The sequence below is a fragment of the Macaca fascicularis genome, chromosome 10 (genome assembly GCF_037993035.2).
Source record: "Macaca fascicularis isolate 582-1 chromosome 10, T2T-MFA8v1.1".
Lineage (NCBI taxonomy): Eukaryota > Metazoa > Chordata > Mammalia > Primates > Cercopithecidae > Macaca > Macaca fascicularis.
The window spans coordinates 107,990,010-108,003,700 of NC_088384.1; the positions used below are offsets into that span (position 1 = coordinate 107,990,010).

Consider the following 13,691-nt stretch of genomic DNA (forward strand, 5'->3'; position numbering starts at 1 on the left):
TGATTGCACCACTGCACTCCAGCCTGACCCACAGAGCAAGACTCTGTCTCAAAACAAGAACAAAAAACTAAAAAAAACAACCACAGCTGTTATTAGTGTTCTACCATGCCTGGTGACCCTCAATTATGTAGCCACTGAGTTTTTTGTTTTTATTTTTTTTTTTTGAGACAGAGTCTCGCTCTGTGATCCAGGCTGGAGTGCAGTGGCGCAATCTCGGCTCACTGCAACCTCCGCCTCCCAAATTCAAGCAATTCTCCTGTGTCAGCCTCCTGAGTAGCTGGGATTACAGACACACGCCACCACGCCCGGCTAATTTTTATATTTTTAATAGAGATGGGGTTTCACCATGTTGGTCAGGCTGGTCTCAAACTCCTGACCTCCACCTGCCTCGGCCTCCCAAAGTGCTAGGATTACAGGCGTGAGCCATCACGCCCGGCCTGAGTTTTAAGTATGTTGCATTATACGCAGGACAAGAAAGTAAGACATACTTCTTTCCCTTCCAGAACAAGCAGGCCATTTGGGAAGGCAAGTCTCTCACTTGTACAGATCAGAGATAATCCCACGAAGTGGGTGCCAAGGCACTCCTAGACAAGCCGCCCCTGCTCCTAGGTACCTGACTGGTTGCAGCGAAGGCCAGTTGGGAAAGCAACCCTATTGTATGCCCTCAGCTGTGGAGTCCTCATGGTCACAGTCACAGTCACAGGGTATTGCTTCATTAAGCTTCTCTGCTCTTCTCCATGAGTAGACTATCTTTCCATCAATCCAATTCTTTGTTTTCATGCTTTTGTTTGTTTGTTTGTTTTTTGTTTTTCAAAATGGAGTTTCCCTCTTGTTGCCCAGGCTGGAGTTCAGTGGCATGATCTCGGCTCACTGCAACCTCTGCCTCCTGGGTTCAAGTGATTCTCCTGCCTCAGCCTCCTGAGTAGCTGGAATTACAGGCACCCGCCACTATGCCCAGCTAATTCTTTGTATTTTTATTTATTTATTTTGAGATCTAGTCTCTCTGTCACCCAGGCTGGAGTGTAGTGGCGCGATCTCAGCTCACTGCAACCTCCTCCTGCCGGGTTCAAGCAATTCTCCTGCCTCTGCCTCCTGAGCAGCTGGGATTACAGGCGCCCACCACCACGCCCAGCTAATTTTTGTATTTTTAGTAGAGACATGGTTTCACCATGTTGGCCAGGCTGGTCTCAAACTCCTGACCTTATGATCTGTAACCTTGGTCTTGTCCCAAAGTGCTGAGATTACAGGCATAAGCCATTGTGCCCAGCCTAATTTTTTGTATTTTTAGTAGAGACAGGATTTCATCATGTTGGCCAGGCTGGTCTCAAATTCCTGACCTCAGGTGATCTGCCTGCCTCAGCCTCCCAAAGTGCTGGGATTACAGATGTGAGACACCGTGCCCGGCCTCTCAATCCAATTCTTTGGATTCTCAGCAAACAGTTTGATTGTTTTCAAAATCTATCAGAGATGAATACATGGTATTTGACTCATTCAAAAATATATATTGACTCTTGGCTTCAGTAGCACATATGCCAAAAATTGGAATGATACAGAGATTAGCATGGCCCCCGAGCAAGGAAGACTGGGAAATTCACAAAGCGTTTCATATGTGTATATATATTGAGCACATACCATGCATTACACATTCCTATAAGCAAAACGGAGGCAGGAGTGAGCAAGGCAGATATTGACTTTTTTTCAAGATGGAGTCTTGCTCTGTCACCCAAGCTGGAGTGCAGTGGTATGATCTGGGCTCACTGCAACCTCTGCCTCCCAAGTTCAAGTGATTCTTCTGTCTCAGCCTCCCAAGTAGCTGGGATTACAGGCATGCACCACCACACCCAGCTATTTCTTATATTCTTAGTAGAGACGGGGTTTCAGCATGTTGGCCTGGTTGGTCTTGAACTCTTGACCTTGTGGTCCACCTGCCTCGGCCTCCCAAAGTGCTGGGATTACAGGTGTGAGCCACCGCACCCGGCCCCAGATATTGACATTTTGATGGGAAAGAAGGACAATAAACAGAAATAGATACATAATCTGTCAGGAAATGCTAGAGCTCCAAAGAAAAAGAAAGCAAGGTAAGGGGGAGCATAGGGACTTAAAAATATGTCTGCAAATTCCTTGACACTCCTCCTTGCAGAGGATGAAGCCTAGTTTCCTTCTCCTTGAGCATGGGCTGGTCTGCGTGCCCACAGCTAGTGAAGAGAATACAGCCAAGTGATGCGATGTTGCTTCTGAGGGTCCGTTTTTGCCCAGCTCTCTTTCTGTCTCTTGGGATGCTTGCCCTTGGAATCCAGCCACCATGTTGAGAGGAAGCCCAAGCCACAAGGAAGCCACATTAGAGGTTCTCAGTGACAGCCTCAGCTGCACTTGAGTGACAAAGAGCATGTGATCTGTCCTCAGCCTCTCACCTTTTTTTTTTTTTTTGAGGCCGAGTTTTGTTTGTTTGTTTGTTTTGCCCAGACTGGAGTGCAGTGGCACAATCTCAGCTCACTGCAACCTCCACCCCCCGGGCTCAAGCGATTCTCCTGCCTCAGCCTCCTGAGTAGCTGGAATTACAGGTGCACACCATCATGCCCCGCTAATTTTTGTATTTTTAGTAGAGACACAGGTTTTTCCATGTTGGCCAGGCTGGTCTCGAACTCATAACCTCAGGTGATCTGTCTGCCCCGGCCTTCCAAGGTGGTGGGATTACTGGCGTGAGCCACCACGCCCGGCCCAGCCTCTGACTCTTAACAGCTGCAGTCCCAATAATTGCGGACAGAGAAAGCTGTCTCCACTACGCCGTTTCTGAATTCCTGGCTCACAGAAGCCTGGTGAAATGATAAATCATGATTATTGTTTTAAGCCATTCATCTTGGGGATAATCTGTTACACAGTAAGGAATAGTTAATAAAGGGGAGAGGGTGGGGCATGGTGACTCACGCCTGTAATCCCAATACTTTGGGAGGCCAAGGCGGGTGGATCTCTTGAGGTCAGGAGTTTGCGACCAGCCTGGCCAACATGGTGAAACCCCATCTCTACTAAAAATACAAAAATTAGCTGGGCATGGTGGCGGGTGCCTGTAGTCTCAGTTACTTGGGAGGCTGAGGCAGGAGGATCATTTGAGCCCGAGAGGCGGTGGCTGTGGTGAGCTGAGATGGCACCACTGTACTCCAATGTGGGTGACAGAGTGAAACTCTGTCTCAAAATAAATAAATAAAAAATAAAGGGGAGGGAGAGTGAGGTGGAAGGTGATAGGAGAGTGAGTGCTAATTAAACAGGGTGGTCAGGGCAGACCTTTCTGATGAGGGGACGTCTGAGCAGAGAGCTGGATCGAGTCGGGAAGCAAGTGAGGTGGATACAGGGGAGAAGCTTTCAAGCGGAGAGAAGGGCCAGGGTAAAGGCCCTGGTGGAGGAATGCGCTTGTGATTCAGTATGGGGGCCGGTATGGCTGGAGCAATACGGAGGAGAAATGCAGTGGCAGGAAGTAAGATCAAAAGAAGAGGCGAGGAGAAATTGCAGGCTATGTAGACCTTTGCAGAGAATTGAGCAGAGAATGCTGCAATATGATCTCGGCTGAAATTTAAGGCTACTTCGGCTGCTGTACGGAAAAACAATGGTTAGTGAAAGCGTGGGCGGAGGGAGAAGCCAGCTGGGAGGCTACGATGGTTGTCCAGGTGAGACATGGACGGTGGCCAGCACTAGTGCGGAGGAGGAAGTGAGATGTGGTCAGAATGTGGATATATTCAAGGTAATGGTGACTCACTTTTTGATGGAAACAGGGTATCAGAGAAGCAGAGGCTGGCAGAGCGGATGAGCTCTAGGCGGGACTCAACGTGTGGACCATAGACCGGCAGCACCAGCAGCACCTGCGTCACGTGGGCGAAATGAGGACTCTCGGGCTCTGCCTCTACCTACTGAATTGTAGCAAGACTCCCAGGTGTTCCCCATGCACATCAAACTTTGAGAAATGTTATTCTAGGTTGCTGTCAAGGCTGGCTGCAGATTTGAAACACCTGGCAAGCTTTTACGACAGCTACCCATGCTAGGTCTGGAGGTGGAGGGGCTGTGTTTGTTGGTATTCATATTTTTTAGCTCCTCAGATGACCCTCATCTAATCCTTGGATCCCCATCCAGGCTTTCCACAAACTCTGTTGGTTCTGACATTAAAATATATCCCAGTGTTACAGCTCTTTCAGAATTTGTCTAGCAGGCTTTCCAGTTTTTGCCAGAAAGCCCCTCTCACGCTTAAAATAATAAAAATTAAAATAAAATATATCTTAAGTCTCATGCCTGCGATCCCAGCACTTTGGGAGGCTGAGGCGGGCGGATCACTTGAGGTCAGGAGTTTGAGACCAGCCTGGCCAGCGCGGTGAAACCCTGTCTCTACTAAAAATACAAAAATTAGCAGGGTGTGGTGGCGGGAACCTATAGTCCCAGCTACTCAGGAGGCTGAGGCAGGAGAATTGCTTGAACCTGGGAGGCAGAGGTTGCAATGAGCTGAGATCGCACCATTGCACTCCAGCCTGGGCAACAGGGTGAGACTCTGTCTCAAAAAAAAAAAAAAGATGAAGTCTTGCTATGTTGCCCAGGCTGGTTTCGAATTCCTAGCCTCAAGTGATTCTCCTGCCTCAGCCTCCTGAGTAGATGAGACTACAGTTGTGAGCCACAGAGCCTGGCTCCCACCCTCATTTATGTTATTTTTTGATTCAGTTTTCCTTTTGGTGTACAGTGGTTTTTTTTTTGTTGTTTTTTTTGTCTTTGAGACAGGGTCTCACTCTGTCACCCAGACTGGAGTGCAATGGTGCCATCTCAGCTCATTGTAACCTCGGCTTACTGCAACCTTCACCTCCTGGGTTCAGGTGATTCTCCTGCCTCAGCCTCCTGAGTAGCTGGGATTACAGGTGCCCGCCACCATGCCCAGCTAATTTTGGTATTTTTTGGTAGAGACAGGGTTTCACCGTGTTGGCCAAGCTGGTCTCAAACTCCTGGCCTCAAGTGATCCGCCCACCTCAGCCTCCCAGAGTGCTGGGATTACAGGTATGAGCCACCACACCCAGCCGACATGTTTTAACTCATCTATCGATTTGTGTTACTATCAGGAGGCAGAACCAGTTCCAGCACTCTGAAGAGCTGCCGGGACACCCTTTTTATAACCACACCATCCTTCTATGCCTAAGTGAAGATCTGGTGCTGGGTTTACAAGGGGAGGATGAGTGAAGTCAGCTGTGACGATTGAAGACTTGTGGGCCAAGAGACCCAGCAGGTCAAGAAAGAGACATTTTTCCAACCTCAATCTAGGACTCAATGAGGATAGCAGATACATTTCATCTGATGTGCCCACGCCACCCAACTGCCTGGCAGGCTGAGTTGTGAAGTCCTCTAAGGCATATCAGGGCTCAACTGAAGAGTACAATGGTTGATTAGTGATGCCTCTTGTGGACACAGGCCAATGAGAGGGGGTGCACGTGCTGGAGTGTGTTGTTAGTGTCAGGGCTGATTGTCTATGGAGAGGGCGGGGAATGCCCGAGGGGAATGGGAGAGAGAATATCCAAGCCGAAATCAGACACCCGTATATATTGTTTTTGTTTTGAGATGGAGTTTCACTCTTGTTGCCCAGGCTGGAGTGCAGTGGCACAATCTCAGGCTCACTGCAACCTCCGCCTCCTGGGTTCAAGTGATTCTCCTGCCTCAGCCTCCCGAGTAGCTGGGATTAACAGGCACCCGCCACCACTAATTTTTGTATTTTTAGTAGAGACAGGGTTTCACCATGTTGGCCAGGCTGGTCTTCAACTCCTGACCTCAGGTGATCTGCCCATCTCAGCCTCCCAAAGTGCCGGAATTACAGGTGTGAGCCACCACCCCTGGCCTAATATCTAATTGGATATTAGATCTGAGATGCTCCATCTTTGAAATGTTTATACCATCTGTCTTTAGTTGTGCTCAGTAACAAGAATCATGACTTCCTAATAAATGCATAAAATCTCAGGGAGACAGAGAATTATGTCTGTGTGAGTATTTACAGTAGTGCTTAAAAATCCCGGATTGATTACAAGCTATCCCAGATGACTTCAAACACAACAATACTGGAAGGAAGCAAGTTTATCATCAAAGAGAAAACTAGGAAGCAACTGTGGGAAATACAGTTTGTCCAGATAAGAGAAGTCTACAAAGAGGCAGCAGGAGGGATTTGAACTGTTTTGTATTCTTACTGTAGTGGTGGTTACACAACTCTCAAAGTATGTTACAATTCATAGAATGTACATGCATATATAAAGTCAATAATTTAAAAATCTAAAATCTATTTAGCCATGAAATACGATGCTATAGAACTTGGTTTGCCGCTGGGCATGGTGGCTCATGCCTATAATCCCAGCACTTTGGGAGGCCGAGGTGGGTGGATCACGAGGTCAGGAGTTCAAGACCTGCCTGGCCAACATAATGAAACCCCATTTCTACTAAAACTACAAAAATTAGCCAGGTGTAGTGGCGCATGCCACCTACATTCCAGCTACTTGAGAAGCTGAGGCAGGAGAATCTCTTGAACCTGGGAGGCGGAGATTGTGGTGAGCCGAGATCGTGCCACTGCACTCCAGTCTGGGCAACAGAGCCAAAAAAAAAAGAAGTTAGTTGGCCAAAATGTGGCACACACAGAGCTGGTTGTACACAAGATGATATAAGATGAAACACAGATGAACATTTGAATTGTATAGTTATGTATTTGCACTAATTCATATTAGAAGAATATCTAGTTTATCAAGCCCATAATTTCAAAAAGACAATTATATAAGATTAGGCTAAGTAGAAATTTGAGTTGCTTTAAAGGAAAATATAAAGTAAATAATTGTACAGGTTTTATGCATATAGACAGGATTTTTGACTGGGGTATGGGAATAAAGTTATTTGTCTGAAAGCCCTACCTTGACTAGATGTGGTGGCTCATGCTTGTAATCCCAGAATTTGATGCGGGGGAGGGCCAAGATAAGAGGATTGCTTGACCCCAGGAATTTGAGGCCAGCCCTGGCAACACAGTGAGACCCTGTCTCTACAAAAAAAATAGAAAAATTAGCCAGGCATGGTGGTGCGTGCCTGTGGTCCCTGATACTCCAGAGGTTGTGGTAGGATGGCTTCAGCCCAGGAATTTGGGGCTGCAGTGAGCTATGACTGTGCTACTGCACTCCAGCTTGGGTGACAGAGTAAGACCTGATCTCAAAAAAAAAAAAAAAAAAAAAAAAAAAGTCCCACTGTTACAAACTCTATAAAAGCAAGTGCAGAAAAACAGGGATATTAAAAGATTATGTAATAATTTTAAAAACCAGTTACCAATGCATAACACTGTGAATGTATTTAATGCCACTAAACAGTACACTTTAAAATGGTTAAAGTACTAAAATTTATGTTATACATATTTGAACACGATAAAAACCCAATTTCCAAACATATATTAAAAATAGGCCCGGCGCGGTGGCTCACGCCTGTAATCCCAGCACTTTGGGAGGCCGAGGCAGGCAGATCACGAGGTCAGGAAATCGAGACCATCCTGACTAACAAGCTGAAACCCCATGTTTACTAAAAATACAAAACAATTAGCCGGACGTGGTGGCCGGCGCCTGTAGTCCCTGCTACTCAAGAGGCTGAGGCAGGAGAATGGCGTGAACCCGGGAGGCGGAGCTTGCAGTGAGCCGAGATCGCGCCACTGCACTCCAGCCTGGGAGACACGGAGAGACTCCGTCTCAAAAATAAATAAATAAATAAAAAAAAATAAAATTTAAAATGATGCCATGCTGTGGTCGGGTGCAGTGGCTCACGCCTGACGCCTGTAATCCCAGCACTTTGGGAGGCCAAGGCAGGCGGATCGCCTGAGGTCAGGAGTTTGAGACCAGCCTGACCAACATGGAGAAATCTTGTCTCTACTAAAAATACAAAAATTAGCCGGGCGTGGTGGTGCATGCCTGTAATCCCAGCTACACAGGAGGCTGAGGCAGGAGAATTTCTTGAACCCGGGAGGCAGAGGTTGCAGTTATTGCACTCCAGACTGGGCAACAAGAGTGAAACTCAGACGCAAAAAAAAAAAAAAGCCATTTTTGTAAAAGACATGCACATGTCTTTCTTCTGCATAGGAAATTGGAAGGATGGATAGCTACTTTTATACATAGAAAATTGGAAAGAAAGAATACTGGTGGCCGGGCGTGGTGACTCACACCTGTAATTTCAGCACTTTGGGAGGCTGAGGCGCACGTATCACGAGGTCAGGATATCCAGACCATCCTGGCTAACATGGTGAAACCCTGTCTCTACTAAAAAAATACAAACTAATTAGCTAGGCATGGTGGCAGGTGCCTGTAGTTCCAGCTACTTGGGAGGCTGAGGCAGTAGAATTCATGAACCCTGGAGGTGGAGCTTGTAGTGAGCTGAGATCGCACCACTGCACTCCAGCCTGGGCGAGAGAGCAAGACTCCCTCTCAAAAAAAAAAGAAAGAAAGAAAGAAAGATGGCCGGGCGCGGTGGCTCAAGCCTGTAATCCCAGCACTTTGGGAGGCCGAGACGGGAGGATCACGAGGTCAGGAGATCAAGACCATCCTGGCGAACACCGTGAAACCCCGTCTCTACTAAAAAATCCAAAAATTAGCCGGGCAAGGTGGCAGGCGCCTGTAGTCCCAGCTACTCGGGAGGCTGAGGCAGGAGAATGGTGTGAACCCGGGAGGTGGAGCTTGCAGTGAGCCGAGATCGCGCCACTGCACTCCAGCCTGGGCGACAGAGCGAGACTCCGTCTCAAAAAAAAAAAAAAAAAGAAAGAAAGAAAGAAAGAAAGAAAGAAAGATAATACTAGTTATTTCTGAATGATAAGATTATGAGTGAGGTTTTTGTTTTTTTGTTTTTGTTTTTTTTTTTTAAGACAGAATTTCATTCTTGTTGCCCAGGCTCCAGTGCAATGGGATGATCTGGGCTCACTACAACCTCTGCCTCCCGGGTTCAAGCGATTCTCTTGCCTCAGCCTCCCTATTAGCTGGAATTACAGGCGCCTGCCACCACGCCCAGGTAATTTTTTGTATTTTTAGTAGTGATGGGGTTTCACTATGTTGGCCAGGCTGGTCTCAAACTCCTGACCTCAGGCCATCCACCTACCTCAGCCTCCCAAAGTGCTGGCATTACAGGCGTGAGCCATCATTGAGCGATTTTTATTGTTTATTTACATTGTCCAACATCTTCTAGAATACATACATATTAATTTACAATAAGGTTTTATTTAAGAGGCTTTTTTTTTGTTTTGGAGACAGTTTCACTCTGTTGCCCAGGTTGGAGTGCAGCAGTGCAATCTCGGATCACTGCAACCTCTGCCTCCCGGGTTCAAGTGATTCTTGTGCCTCAACCTCCCGAGTAGCTGGGATTACAGGCATGCACCACCACGCCCGGTTAATTTTTGTATTTTTAGTAGAGACAGGGTTTCACCATGTTGGCCAGGCTGGTCTGGAACCCCGGCTTCAAGCAAGCCGCCTGACTTGGCTTCCCAAAGTGCTGGAATTACAGGCATGAGCCACAGCGCCCGGCCAACGTTTCTGAGATTTTTTTATTGAATGGCCAAAAAAAGGCGGGAAGAAGGGAGGGGTATCCTGGGGAGGTCAACAGAAATAAAACCAAAATAAGATTTGAAAAAAGAAAACCACTAAAAATGCAATGTAGCATCTTAGCCTAGAACAGGAACAAGACATTAGTGGGAAAAATTAGTAAAATCCAAATAAAGTATAGAGGTCGTTAACGGTATTTTATTAGTGTTAATTTCTCAGTTACCATGGTATGTAAGATGTCAAAATCTGGGGAAATTGAGTAGAGAGTATGTGTGAACTCTTAATACAATGTCTTTGTAACTTTCTGGTAAAATTAAAATTACTCCAAAATAAGAAATTTATTTTAAAAATTTAAGTTTAGAGGTTGGAATCATCTTTTTGTTCTTCAGTTTTTATTACTGTCATCAACAATAGCCATTAATGACTAATGGCTAACTTTGGAATTTCCACAAATAGCAGGAGAAAACCATTTGGAGTAGGCAACTGTGAAAACTTATGTTTAGATAGTCCCAAAACAAAAGAGAGACATTTGCAAATTCAGAGGTGATTTCTTTTTCTTTTTTTCTTGGCATTCTATAAAAGTTCAGTGACGACTTTAAGAAATTCTCCTTTGGATATCCTTAGCTTCCAGGGCTGGATCCAGCACCCTCTAGCCTTCTATGACTCAATCCATGCATACAGATTAGGGGCCAGATATTCTACTTGCATTTCCAGAAATATGAGGGGGGAGTACTTCCCAAGGAGAGGATGTAGTCTCTTTGAAATTTGACCCTTTAAAAGTTGGGCTGCTGGACATTAATAAGGAAGAATTGAAAGTGCAGATCAATAAGACTTGCTGAAAATAAAACACACATTAGCATAGAGTATTCTCCCTATAACCAAGATTAATGCCTTTTTAAACCAAACCAGAGCACAAAGGTATATCTTTGAGGCTAATTGCCACTAGCAGATTGCAGAGAGAAAGAAAGACAGGCTGGGGGGCAGGGGCTGGTGGACAAAACCCAATTGCAGAACTCCTGAGAGCAGGAGTGAAATGAAATAACCCCTTGAGTTATGCAGAGAATTTAACCAGCACTGGGCTCGGTTTTATTAGGCATGCATTTGAAATTTAAATACGTTCTGGGGACAATGGCTTTTTACAGCATAGCCAGGAGCTTGCCAAATAGGAGCAGAGCAAGTTTATTAACAAGAGGACATGATCAAACATAAAATAGCAGGCTAAGGACTCCTTTTCTTGTACAGCCACGTTGAAAAGACTTCTGTGGAATTCCAATCCTTCTCTCGACACACCCCTTGTCTAGGACTGTATTTACTCAAACAGCCACCCTCATTTCCTTTTAAAATTTATTTGTCATTAGCCATTACTCACTGAAAAGCCACTTTTTGAGGCTTTAATATCCCTTTTAATAAGGCACTATTTTTTGAAAACTACCATACCAACATTTTTGTTGGTGCAATGTTTTTTGGTATTTGAAAAACTATGAAATCAGAAGAACTTGTGCCTTGAGATAGTCCCAGATGCATACATATCCTAAATCAAATGGGCACTTGTTTAGAATGCTTTCTAAGGATGTTCCTCACCCATCTAAAACCCTTCCGACATATCGCATCGTGGTTAAGCAGGTAGAATCTAGAACATGATTGTCTGGGTCTAAACCCAAGCCTCCCCCACCTTGGCCTTGGGCAAGTTCCTTAACCTTTCTGTACCTGATGTCCTCATTTCTAAAATGGGGCTAATAGTAGAACCCACCTCACAGGGTTGTTTTAAGGATATACATGTGTATATACATGTTGCAAATGTATATATTGCACATGTAATTGTATTTCTGTGTGTGTATTTATATATAGATATGTGTGTGTATTTATATATAGATGTGTGTGTGTGTGTGTGTGTATTGTACTTCCAGGAGAATTCTCAATAAATGGGAACTGTGGTTGTTTTAGCTTTTCATTGTATTATGGCTGTGAGGCAGAGCTTGTGTTCCTGTGTATTTTCCCCAGGGGTGGTTTGGCCATGGAAATGAACGGGGTGGCAGGTGATGCTGGGGAGACCAAGGAAAGCAGGAAGAGTGAGGTTGGGAGCAAGAGAAAAGAAGGACGGGAGATTCAGTCTCAGCTCCTTGCCCTTCTCCTGCCATCTCACTAGCCTCTTACCCCAGGCTTAGTCTCTCAGCTCTTGCCTTTGTTTTCTCCTGAGTTGATCCATTTTCTTAAAGTCTGATTGTCTTTCCTACCAATGTATTAGAAAACAAATCATAAGGCTGGGCGCAGTGGCTCACGCCTGTAATCCCAGCACTTTGGGAGGCCGAGGCGGGTGGATCACGAGGTCAGGAGATTGAGATCATCCTGGCCAACATGGCGAAACCCCGTCTCTACTAAAAATACAAAAATTAGCCGGGCGTGATGGTGGGCACCTGTAGTCCCAGCTACTCGGGAGGCTGAGGCAGGAGAATGGCGTGAACCCAGGAGGCGGAGCCATTGCACTCCAGCCTGGGCGACAGAGCCAGACTCCATCTCAAAAAAAAAAAAAAAAAAAAAAAAAAGAAGAAGAAATAATAAGGCTGGGTACGGTGGCTCACACCTGTAATCCCAGCACTTTGGGAGGCCGAGGCGGGTGGATCACATGAGGTCAGGAGTTCAAGACCAGCCTGAGTAACATGGTGAAACTCTGTCTCTACTGAGAACACAAAAATTAGCCGGGTATACTGGCGGGCACCTGTAATCCCAGCTACTCGGGAGGCTGAGGCAGGAGAATCACTTGAACCCCGGAGTCGGAGGTTGCAGTGAGCTGAGATCGTGCCATTGCACTCCAGCCTGGGCAATAGAGCAAGACTCCATCTAAATAAATAAATAAGCCAGCCAGCTGTGGTGGCACGTGCCTGGAGTCCCAGCTACTCAGCAGCTGAGGCAGAAGAATTTCTTGGACCCAGGAGGTGGAGGTGGCAGTGAGCTGAGATTGCACCACTGCACTCCAGCATGGGTGACACAGGAGACTCCATTTCGAAACAAACGAACAAACAAAAAACCCCTACCGAACTCCCGGTCAACCTCAAATCTGCATTCCTACAAGATTCACCTGCTTGGCTCCTGACAACTCTATCCCACCACTGGCAAAACAACGGACAAACAAATAAACAAAAAACCAGGAGATTTCTTTGACTTTTCAATTTCTCTGCTTTCCCATCCAACCCAGCCATCCATCTTCACCTTTGAAACAGATTCGGAATCAGGACCCTTCTCTCCATCCCCACTGCTCCCATCCTGGTCCAAATCTGGACGTGATGCTAACTCCTCAGCTGCCTCCTGCCCCATGCCCTGTTCTCCACACAGCAGGCTGAGTGATGTCATGGAAGTGTAGGCTGGACAACGTAGCTCACGTGCACTCTCAGGTGACGCCTGAATCCCCACGATCTCTGCCTCCCTTGACTCCTGACCACAGCTCCACTACTTTCTCCCCCTGGCTGGCTCCTCCAGCCACACCAGCCTCCTCGCTGCTCCACGAGTCCCCCAGGAGGCTCTACCTTTGGACCTTGGCACTGGCTGTGCCCTCGGTCTGGGGCACTTCCCCCATATTCCATGCCCCCCCTCCTCCCTTGCTCTGTCCTTCCTTCAGATCACCTTCAGTGGGGCGTGGTGGCTCATGCCTGTGATCTCAGCACTTTGGGAGGCCAAGGTGGGCAGATCACTTGAGGTCAGGAGTTCAAGACTAGCCTGGTTAACATGGGGAAACCCTGTCTCTACTAACAGTACAACAATTAACTGGGCGTGGTGGCAAGCACCCGTAATCCCAGCTACTCGAGAGGCTGAGGCAGGATAATTGCTTGAACACAGGAGGCAGAGGTTGCAGCGAGCTGAGATCATGCCACTACACTCCAGCCTGGGCAATAGAGTGAGACTCAAGTCTAAAAAACATAATAATAATAAAAAATAAAAATAAATAAAAATCACCTTCTCTGTGACCTTCACTGACCTCTGGATATAAAATGGCAATCCTTACCCATCAGCATTGGTTCCTCTCTCTACTTTAAAAAAAAAATCCATAGCATTTCCCAGTATCTAACACATTATACATTTTACTTAGATTATTTTGTTGATTATCTGTCTCCTTTCCCTTACCGCCCCCCGGCCCCCACCCCATGTGAG

The 13,691-nt window shown here is 46.4% G+C and overlaps 1 non-coding gene and 1 pseudogene across 1 annotated transcript; both read left to right on the forward strand.

Annotated features, from left to right (window-relative positions):
• Positions 1-1,512: 1,512 nt before the first annotated feature.
• On the forward strand, positions 1,513-1,613 carry LOC123567329 (U6 spliceosomal RNA; annotated as a pseudogene).
• Positions 1,614-4,161: 2,548 nt separating this feature from the next.
• Positions 4,162-4,223, forward strand: LOC123567341 (U7 small nuclear RNA). Its single transcript, XR_006690257.1, has one exon. It is a non-coding gene; the product is annotated as a U7 small nuclear RNA (small nuclear RNA).
• The last annotated feature ends 9,468 nt before the right edge of the window (positions 4,224-13,691 follow it).